Raw genomic sequence first — 9,462 nt, 5'->3', positions numbered from 1 at the left:
CGTCCTGTACACCAAAAGGTGGCAGTTTGGATTACTGGTCAGGACACATACCCAGGTTTCAAGCAGTTGAGGACTGTGCTCCAAGTAAACAATAAATGGGTCTCTTTCACAACAATGTTTCTCCCTCTGTCTCTTTCCCTCCCTTACATTCCATCTAAAAATCAGTGGGGGATAAATATCCTCAGGTTATGACTAACAAAAACAAACAAAAAATATTCTATTAAAAAAGGGAGTAAAGCCCTAGCTGGTTTGTCTCAGTGGATAGAGGGTCAGTTTGCAAACTGAAGGGTACCTGGTTCGATTCCAGTCAAGGGCACATGCCCGGGGTTTCAGGCTTGATCCCCTGTAGGGGGCATACAGGAGAAAGATGATCAATGATATTCTCTCATTATTGATACTACTATCTCTCTCCATCTCCCTTACATTCTGAAATCAATTTTAAAATATATTTTAGCCAAAACTGGTTTGGCTCAGTGGATAGAGCATTGGCCATTTGTCTGAAAGGTCCCAGGTTCAATTCCAGTCAAGGGCATGTACCTTGGTTGTGGGCATATCCCCAGTAGAGGGTGTGCAAGAAGCAGCTGATCAATGATTCTCTCTCATCGATGTTTCTAACTCTCTATCCCTCTATCTTCCTCTCTGTAAAAAATCAATTAAAATATATTTTAAAAAATATATATATTTTAAATTTGAGCAAAAAATACAGAGGTTTCCCATATACTGTCTGCCAACCTTCACCCCATGCATAGTAGCACCGCCCTGTCAACATCCCCCAACAGAGTGGTGCATTTGTGATAATCAATTGTGAAACCCCCAAGTTCAAAGCTGACAGTAGGAATTCACTCTTAATGTTATACATTCTATGGGTTTGGTCTAATGTTTTATGACGTGAGTCTACCATTGTAGTATTATACAGAATAATTCGCAACCACAAAAACTCTTAAGGAGGTGCTGTCGACATGATAGTGGGTTAAGCGATGAAGAAAAAGGAGGAAGCAGGATGAAATGGGGGATTGAAACATCGGTGGTCAGATTGTGAAGTGTGACAAAGGTTACCTGTCCCTGGTTACCCACAGCTGGAGTGAGACCTGAGGAGCTCTAGCTAAATGGGGATGGTTTACAGCAGGGCTGGAGGGGTGAGGGAAGGAAGGCTCTGACTTTTAGTGCACAATATAAGTGGGGGCCAGAAAGTCGGTCATCAAGATAAATAATATCCCACTGCAATAGTTATCAAAATAAAAGTGAGTAAAAAAAAATCTATGATGAACAAAATATCCAAATTTTAAATGGAGACCAGAGCCAGGGCAGGTTCTATGTATAATTTTAAGGTTAAATTTGTCAAAAAATATTAAAACATTTAAAGGCAGGTGTATTAAAACTCATAATATTAAGTGTATTTTATTTATACAAAGCCAGAATTTATTATTCTGTATGCTCATTTTGTTTAATTATAATATACTAGAGGCCTGTTGCACAAAGATTCATGCATAGGCCTTACTTCACCTGGCTGCCAGCACTGGTTTTTCTACAGCACCTGGGACCTAGGCCTTCGCTCTTGGCCTCCACCTTCAGCCTTTGCCTTTGCCAGAGTCTTTGCCCTAGTATGAGTCTTCGCTGACTCCAGCTGGAATCTGCAGGCTCCTCAATGACTCTGGGCAGAGTCTGCAGTCTTCACTTTGCTCTGGCCACAGCACTGCTCCTGTAGCTCCCTTCCCTCTCCTCCTCATAGCAAGCGTCCTGCCCCACCCAGCCATTCTGCCACTATGGGGAGAGGCCATAGCCATCTTTGTCCTGCTAATTTACATATTCCCTCCTGATTGGCTGGTGGGCATCACGGAGGTATGGTCAATGTACATATTTTCCTCTTAGTAATATAGATAATAATATAGATAATAAATTAGACTTTATTATCATTTTTCTTTCTGACTTCAAGATTTTAAAATTCTGCTTCTTTGCTTAACTCCTTTTTAATAGAAGGAATTGAAATTTTCTGCCAGTTTCTCTTATTTAAGAAAAATATGTTTTTATTGATTTGAGAGAGAGAGAGAAAGATGGAAGGAGAGAGAAATAGACAGAGAGAGAAAATTTAAATTTGAGTTAACTAAAATGAAATAAAAGTAGAAATCCAGTTTCCATTCAAGCTAGCCACCTTCCAGTCCCCAGTGACCACAAAAGCCTTGGGGCTACCATTTTGGGGAGCACAGATGGACCATTCAGTTAGGCTGACTCACTTTCCTCCTCCACCTCTATCGCTGAGTCAAATTCCAAAGAAATCACTAAATCCTGGCTACTCCCAGCTACCACTATCATTTGTAATTCATCACCATCAACATTCTCTAGTCTATGGGCTTCTACAAAAACAAGCTGAGCTCTGGACAGCTCCCGTGTCAGGGGTAAGCCTTGAGAGGCAGGAACTTGGAGCTGAACTTGGACCCTGTCCATCCTGCCCATCCCCTACCCCTGACACTCATGTTCTGTTCCCCTGGGCAGGCATCTGTGTGGCTGACCCCTACGAGGTGACAGTGGTGCAAGATTTCTTCATCGACCTGCGGCTGCCCTACTCTGTGGTTCGTAACGAGCAGGTGGAGATCCGAGCGGTCCTCTACAACTACCGGGAAGCAGATACACTCACGGTGGGTCCTTGGAGCAGGAGAGGCACGAGGGGAGACCTGGAGAGGGCACCATGGCGCATGCCCCTGGCCTGATACTCTCTCCCTGGCAGGTGAGAGTGGAAATGCTCTACAACCCAGCCTTCTGCAGCTTGGCCAGTGCCAAGAAGCGTCACCTGCAGACTGTATACATCCCTCCCAAGTCCTCACTGGCCGTGCCTTATGTCATTGTGCCCCTGAAGACTGGCCTGCAGGAGGTAGAGGTCAAGGCCACTGTCCATAGATACTTCATCATCGATGGTGTAAAGAAGATTCTGAAGGTCGTGGTGAGTCCTTGGGGCACCTGCTGCCTCTTGTCGTTCAGGAGGGACTCTTGCTCTCCCTGTGCTGTCAACTTCTTTCTTTCTTCCTTCCTTCCTTCTTTCCTTCCTTCCTTTCTTCCTTCTTCCTTTCTCTTCCTTCCTTCCTCCTTCCTTTTTTTAAAGGCACTATTTTAAAGGCTTCACATGTATTAACTCATAACAATCCTCTCAACAATGCTTTGAGAGACTAATACTCTCCGTGTTCAGCTTAGGAAAGTTAGGAGTCCCAGAAGTGTGAAAGCAGGGTCATGTGAGGCAGGGAAGACATTCTTCCGTGCATAAAGTTCTAAGGTGGTGCCCAAAACCTCAGCAATAAAGATAAAATAGTTTTCATTAAATATATTTTAATATCAAATATGATTTTTAAAAACACATTTCAATATAGGAGTTTTGTTTTGACTTTAAAATTTTTGGGGAAACATTTCACAGACCAAATTTTGTAAGGGATAATATAGGATAGAGGAGAGAGGAAAGTTCTACTTTTGAAAATGTATGTTTTTATTGATTTCAGAAAGAAGAAGGGACAGGGAGAGAGAAACATCAATGATGAGAATCATTGATTGGCTGCCTCCTGCACGCCCCCTACTGGGAATCCAACCTGCAATACAGCCATGTGTCCTAACCTGGAATGGAACCCTGACCTCCTGCCTTATGTGTCCACCTCAAACACTGAGTCACACCAACCAGGAAGCAAAGTTCTGTTTTTACCAGTAATGTCAAAATTTTTAAATTTTTATGAGTTTATTGAGCTAAGCGGACTAACATGTGTTGGGGAACAAGATCTCTAATGATTCATTACCTGTGAGTTTTAGCCTTAAAATATACATTAACATTTACATTACTACTGTTTCCCACAGTTTGGAACACTTTGAAATATATTGAGAGATATGGTCATCAGGAAAAGGCTTTTGTCTTTTTTTTTTTTTTCTCTTGTGAATATTTTTATCACTATTTTTTATTGTTTAAAGTATTACATGTGTCTATTTCCCCCCAATTGACCCTCCCACTATGCCCGCCTCCCAGGACAAGCCCCCACCACCGCAGTGTTCATGTCCATTGGTTATGCTAATATGCATACAAGCCCTTTGGTTGATCTCCTACCCACCCCCTCTCCTGCCTTCTCTCTGAGGATTACATAGTCTCTAGATCTATTTTTGTTGATCAGTTTATGTCGTTCATTATATCCCACATTTGAGTGAGATCATGTTATATTTATTTATCTTTCTCTGACTGGCTTATTTTGCTTAGCATAATGCTCTCCAGTTCCATCCATGCTGTTGCAAATGGTAAAAGTTCCTGTTTTTTTTTATAGCAGCGTAATATACCATTGTGTAGCTGTACCACAGTTTATTAATCCACTCATCTGCTGATGGGTACTTAGGCTGTTTCCAAATCTTAGCTATTGTAAATTGTGCTGCTATGAACATAGGAGTGCATATGTCCTTTCTGATTGGTATTTCTCTTGATATATATTCCCTGAAGTGGGATTACTGTGATGAATAGGAATTCCATTTTTAATTTTTTGAGGAATCTCCTTTTGTCATTTTTAAAATGTTTTAAAACAAAACAAGTTTATAAGCAAGATAACTAATATTTTATTTATTTATCTAATTTTAAAACAAAATACTTTGACAACATTCATGAGGCTCATACTCCAGTCTGTTCTACAATTGTGTGACTCTGCGAAAGTTTATTCAGTTCTCTGTTCACCAATTTGCCCATCTTTATAAGTTTGTGTTTTGTTTTATTTTGTTTCATTTTAAGATTTTTTAATTGATTTTGAGAGAGAGAGCACAAAGGAGAGAAAGAGGGAGAGAAACATCAATGTGAGAGTAATATATACATCGGTTGTATCCTATATGTCCTCTGCCTGGGATCATGCCAGGAACCTGGGCATGGGCCCTCACCTGGAATCAAACCAGCAACCTTTCTGTGTACGGAACAAGCCCAACCAACTGGCCAGGGCCTGTTTCCTCATCTTTAAAATGGGAATGATAATAACGGTACCCTATATGAGTTAATCTGAATAAAGAAAGATTCTAGGCACATAGGAAGGTTTCTAAAGGCTTTGCTGTTTTATTATTATTAATTGACAATGTTGTTATTAAATCACACCACACTATGAATAGATTCTTGTATTGCCTCTGCCCTAAGAGGAAGGAAGCTGAGACACAGACAGGTTAAGTAACTGACTCCCAGTCCACAGCTAAGACTGGCAGATGCCATCTAGGCTACAGTAATCCCCAGAACAGTGCCCTGCTGACCAGCTGTGACTCTGTCTGTCCTTTTATTCACCCAACTCCCCCTTCCCTCCACACTGTCCAGCCTGAAGGAATCAGAATGGACAAAACGGTGGCCGTTAAGACACTGGATCCACAGCACCTGGGCCAGAGTGAGTCAGCGCAGGAGTGGGGGTGAGGCCTGGGTGGTGTGCAGTGTCTGGTGAAAGGAGGCTGGTGCCAAGGGTGTCTGTCTCCCATTCCACCAACAGATGGTGTGCAGCGAGTGGAGGTCGAGGCTGCAGACCTCAGTGACCAAGTCCCTGACACAGAGTCGGAAACCAAGATCCTCCTGCAGGGTGAGATGCCCTTGGTCCAACCCCCTGGGGACCAGGAAGGTGTGGGAGCCATGACCCCAAAGAGGGTGCCCAGTTCCATCGACTTCCGGGAATATTGAACCATGGCGCCTCTCTTCTTCTCTTGTGCTAGAACCACCTCTCTTTGGTGTGTGTGCAGAACATTCCAGACAGTTCTTAGCTTCTGCTGGTAAAGAAGCTTAAATGAGAAGTGGTAGAGATTAAGAACAGAAGGCAGGGAAAGGAGCTAGTAAAGCACCTTGCAACTGTGAGCTTGTAGGTTTGGGATAGACTATTATTTCCTGATCTGTGATGAAGGCAAACAATAGTACCTGTTTGGAAAGTTTGTTGGGAAATAAATGGGATAGTACATGGTGTTCTCTTAGAAGAGAGCTTGGCAAATGGCATTAAGCATGATAGACGTATTCATGACCATTGGTCCTGGAATTATGTTACCACTGGTGGAGCATGAGGACCCCTGCAGTCACAAGCCTCCTGCCACCAGCTGTTCCTCACTCCCTGACTCTTTGGCCCTGGCTGGTTGAAGCCCGGGAAGGCTGGGGCAGCCCCGGCCCTCTTCACCCCACAGAGGGTCTCCTTGCCTGAACACCATCCTTCCTCCTGGCTGCAGGGACACCAGTGGCCCAGATTGCAGAGGACGCCATAGATGTGGAGCGGCTGAAGCACCTCATTGTGACCCCCTCCGGCTGTGGAGAGCAGAACATGATCGGTGTGACGCCAACTGTCATTGCGGTTCACTACCTGGACCACACCGAGCAGTGGGACAAGTTTGGCATTGAGAAGCGGCAGGAGGCTCTGGAACTTATCAAGAAGGGTATGGTCCCTTCCCCTATTAAAGGCAAATCCAATCTGAGGCCCCTCTCTGAACTCTTTCCTCCTCTGAGGCCCCAACCTTCTGAGGCCCCACCCCCTGGAAGTCCCTCCCTTTGTTGAGGCCCAGCCCCTTCTCTGAGACCACCTGCTCTCCCCTGTTTGAGACAGTGGTTCCTCGGAGTTCCCTCTCCCACTGAACCCTTTATGAGAGCCCATCTCTCTCTGAACCCCCTCTCCTCTGAGAAGCCCTTACCCTCCTCACTCTGAACCCTGCACCCTTTCAGAGTCCCTCCGTCCTATAAACTCCCCTCCCCTCCAGACATTCCTGATGATCCTGAGCCCGCTCTTTCCTCTCTGAACTTCACCTTCCTCCTTCACAGAATCCTTGTTCCCTCTCTAAGCTTCTCTCCTTCCTGGCATACCCATACCAGCCACTGCCTCCTCTTAGCCCTCGCTCCCTCAGTGATGCTTCTCTCTTCCTTACAGGGTACACACAGCAGCTGGCCTTCAGACAACCCAACAAGGCTTTTGCAGCCTTCCTGCATATGAAGCCCAGCACCTGGTGAGCCTGCCCATCCTTGGCCCTGCACTCCCTCAGCAGGGCCTGGGCCCTGGCCTGTGGTGATCTAGGCTGACCTCCCCCACACTGCCCTGTGCCTCTGTGCTCCTCCCCCTTCAGAGTCAAGGTGACCATTAGCTGACTGACCTACCATCACTGAGCACTGCCTACAAGCAACATTGGGTCCTGAGACCTGGCATGGGAAACTGGGCACACCTGAGCAGGGCCGGCCCTCTTTGCTCCTTGTTTGGCTGGGATGGCAGTTTCTGGATCCAGAGCCAATTGGCTCATGCTCTGTGCTCACCCCCAGGCTGACAGCCTACGTGGTCAAGGTCTTCTCTCTGGCTGCCAACCTCATAGCCATTGACTCCGAAGTCCTCTGTGGGGCTGTCAAGTGGCTGATCCTGGAGAAGCAGAGGCCTGATGGAGTCTTCCAGGAGGATGGGCCTGTGATAATGCCAGAAATGACTGTAAGAGTCAGGGATTCAGGGCAGGCTCAGGGAGAGAAGTGCATGTGTGCCCTAGCATGGATAGGAGACAGGGTCCATCTGCCATTTGCCCAATTCCCAGCGTGGGATGGACAGAGAAATAAAGAAGCCACGATGGTCACTTCTCCTTTGCAAAAACCAGAGACCTCAGAGTTCAGTGCAAAATGAAGGTTCCCAAGGTACTCCCCGCCCCATATTGCTTTGAAAAAGAACCCTGAAAAGTCCTTAGAATTGTGGTTCTCAAACTCAGGTCTCCAGGCCAACAGCATCAGCATCAGCTGCAAGTTGGTTAGAAATGGACATTCTTGCCAAGATCGGTTTGGCTCAACGCATAGAACATTGGCTTGGGGACTGAAGGGTCCCGGGTTCGATTCCGGTCAAGAGCATGTACCTTGGTTGTGGGCATATCCCCAGTAGGGGGTGTGTAAGATGCAGCTGATCGATGACTCTCTCTCATCGATGTTTCTAACTCTCTCTCTCTCTCCCTTTCTCTCTGTACAAAATCTATAAAATATATTTAAAAAAAAGAAAAAAAGAAAAAGAAATGGACATTCTTGGGCTGAATCCCAGATGCATGAATCAGAAACTTTGGGGGTGGGGCCTAGGAATTGGGGTTTTCATAACCCCTGACTCCAGGTAATGCTGACGTGTGCTCAAATGAGCAAACCACGGCTTCAGCTTGACCTTTCGGGCTTCCAGCCTCACAGCCTTCCCTCTCCACACTCCATCTGTACTGCCTGGCGTCTTGCTCCCGGGCACAGAGCCTTTGCACATGCTGTTCCCACTGCCTGGTATGTTACCACTGCCCTCTTTGAGGGCTGAGTCCTTCTCACTCGTCAGATTGTGGCTCCACCTGTCATTCCTCAGGGACACCTTTCCAACTGCCCTGACCAAGACATACCCCCACTATCCATTCTCACTGCACAGAACTCATCAGTTTGTAATGATCTATCTGCTGAGGAGCTGGTTGGCTCATGCCTGTCTCCCTATGAGATGGGGAGCTCTATGAGGGCTGGGGCCATCTTACCCACAACACCAGCAACATTTACAGAATGAGTGAGTGAATGAATGACTACTAGAGCATGGCCCCCCTGTGAGACACTGGGGAGAGACCAACCCCTGTGCTGCCCAGCCCCACTGATCCTACAGGTGTGGGGAGGGGGTGGCATGAGGGACACACGGGTGACCCCATCCTTACTTCCTGCTCCATACTCTAGGGTGGCTACAGGCATGCAGAGGAGAAAGATGTGTCCCTCACAGCCTTCGTTCTCATCGCACTACAGGAGGCTAAAGATATTTGCAAGGGACAGGTCAACGTAAGTGTGACCTCCTTCCCCCCCCCCTCTCCTTTCTAGGCACAGCCATTGTGACCCCCTCCCCCACCTCTCCCTAAAAATCAATTAATAAGAAAACAACAAGACAACAGCAAAGGTAGTAAACCCTCACAACTCATCATTTCTTAATTATTTTAATACCTTTTCTCCTTATCTCATTATCCATGCTCTTGAGGTTATTTACATCTGTTGGACCTATAAGGTGGGCATAGTACATAATCACTTCCAGTTCTACAGTCAGTGACTCCATGCTGGTAGGTTGAAATCAGCCATGGTTGTATTTACACTATAAAAATCAGCAAACTCTACAAAGCAGATCTGCCTCCACACCTCATCTCAAGGGTCTCAGTATTCTCAGGTGTGCAGTAGGGATGATGATGAAAATAAAACCTACGTCATAGGATTCTGAGGTCAAATGAGTGGATATGTGACTGTAAGTGTTAGTTACAGTGATGATGGCAATTAGATAATAGGTGGCCCGGTGGTGTGCTAACCCTGGGTGTCTATCTGAGGCATCTCTTTCCCACTCTGGGATAAGGTTTGTCACACTGGTAGCTAGAAATTGGACATGGCAGAGGTATTTACACCGCAGTCACTGGCACTCAATAAACCAGCTCCCCTATCCTCTACCTCTTGCCCTGACTACACAACTGGTTATGAAATATTTACTAGCACACCATTGGTATACAGACTGCACCAGG

The 9,462-nt window shown here is 45.9% G+C and overlaps 1 protein-coding gene across 3 annotated transcripts in view; it reads left to right on the top strand.

The window, feature by feature from the left end:
* LOC311623470 (complement C3-like) overlaps positions 1–9,462 on the top strand; it is a gene marked incomplete at its 3' end in the record, with an annotated part of 113,448 nt that overhangs the window by 58,274 nt on the left and 45,712 nt on the right. The window lies entirely within an intron of this gene.

This window comes from Pipistrellus hanaki (genome assembly GCF_964339955.1).
Source record: "Pipistrellus hanaki genome assembly, chromosome: 5".
NCBI lineage: Eukaryota > Metazoa > Chordata > Mammalia > Chiroptera > Vespertilionidae > Pipistrellus > Pipistrellus hanaki.
The sequence above is the reverse complement of the archived record's forward strand: the minus strand, read 5'-3'. Positions and strand labels throughout refer to the sequence as shown.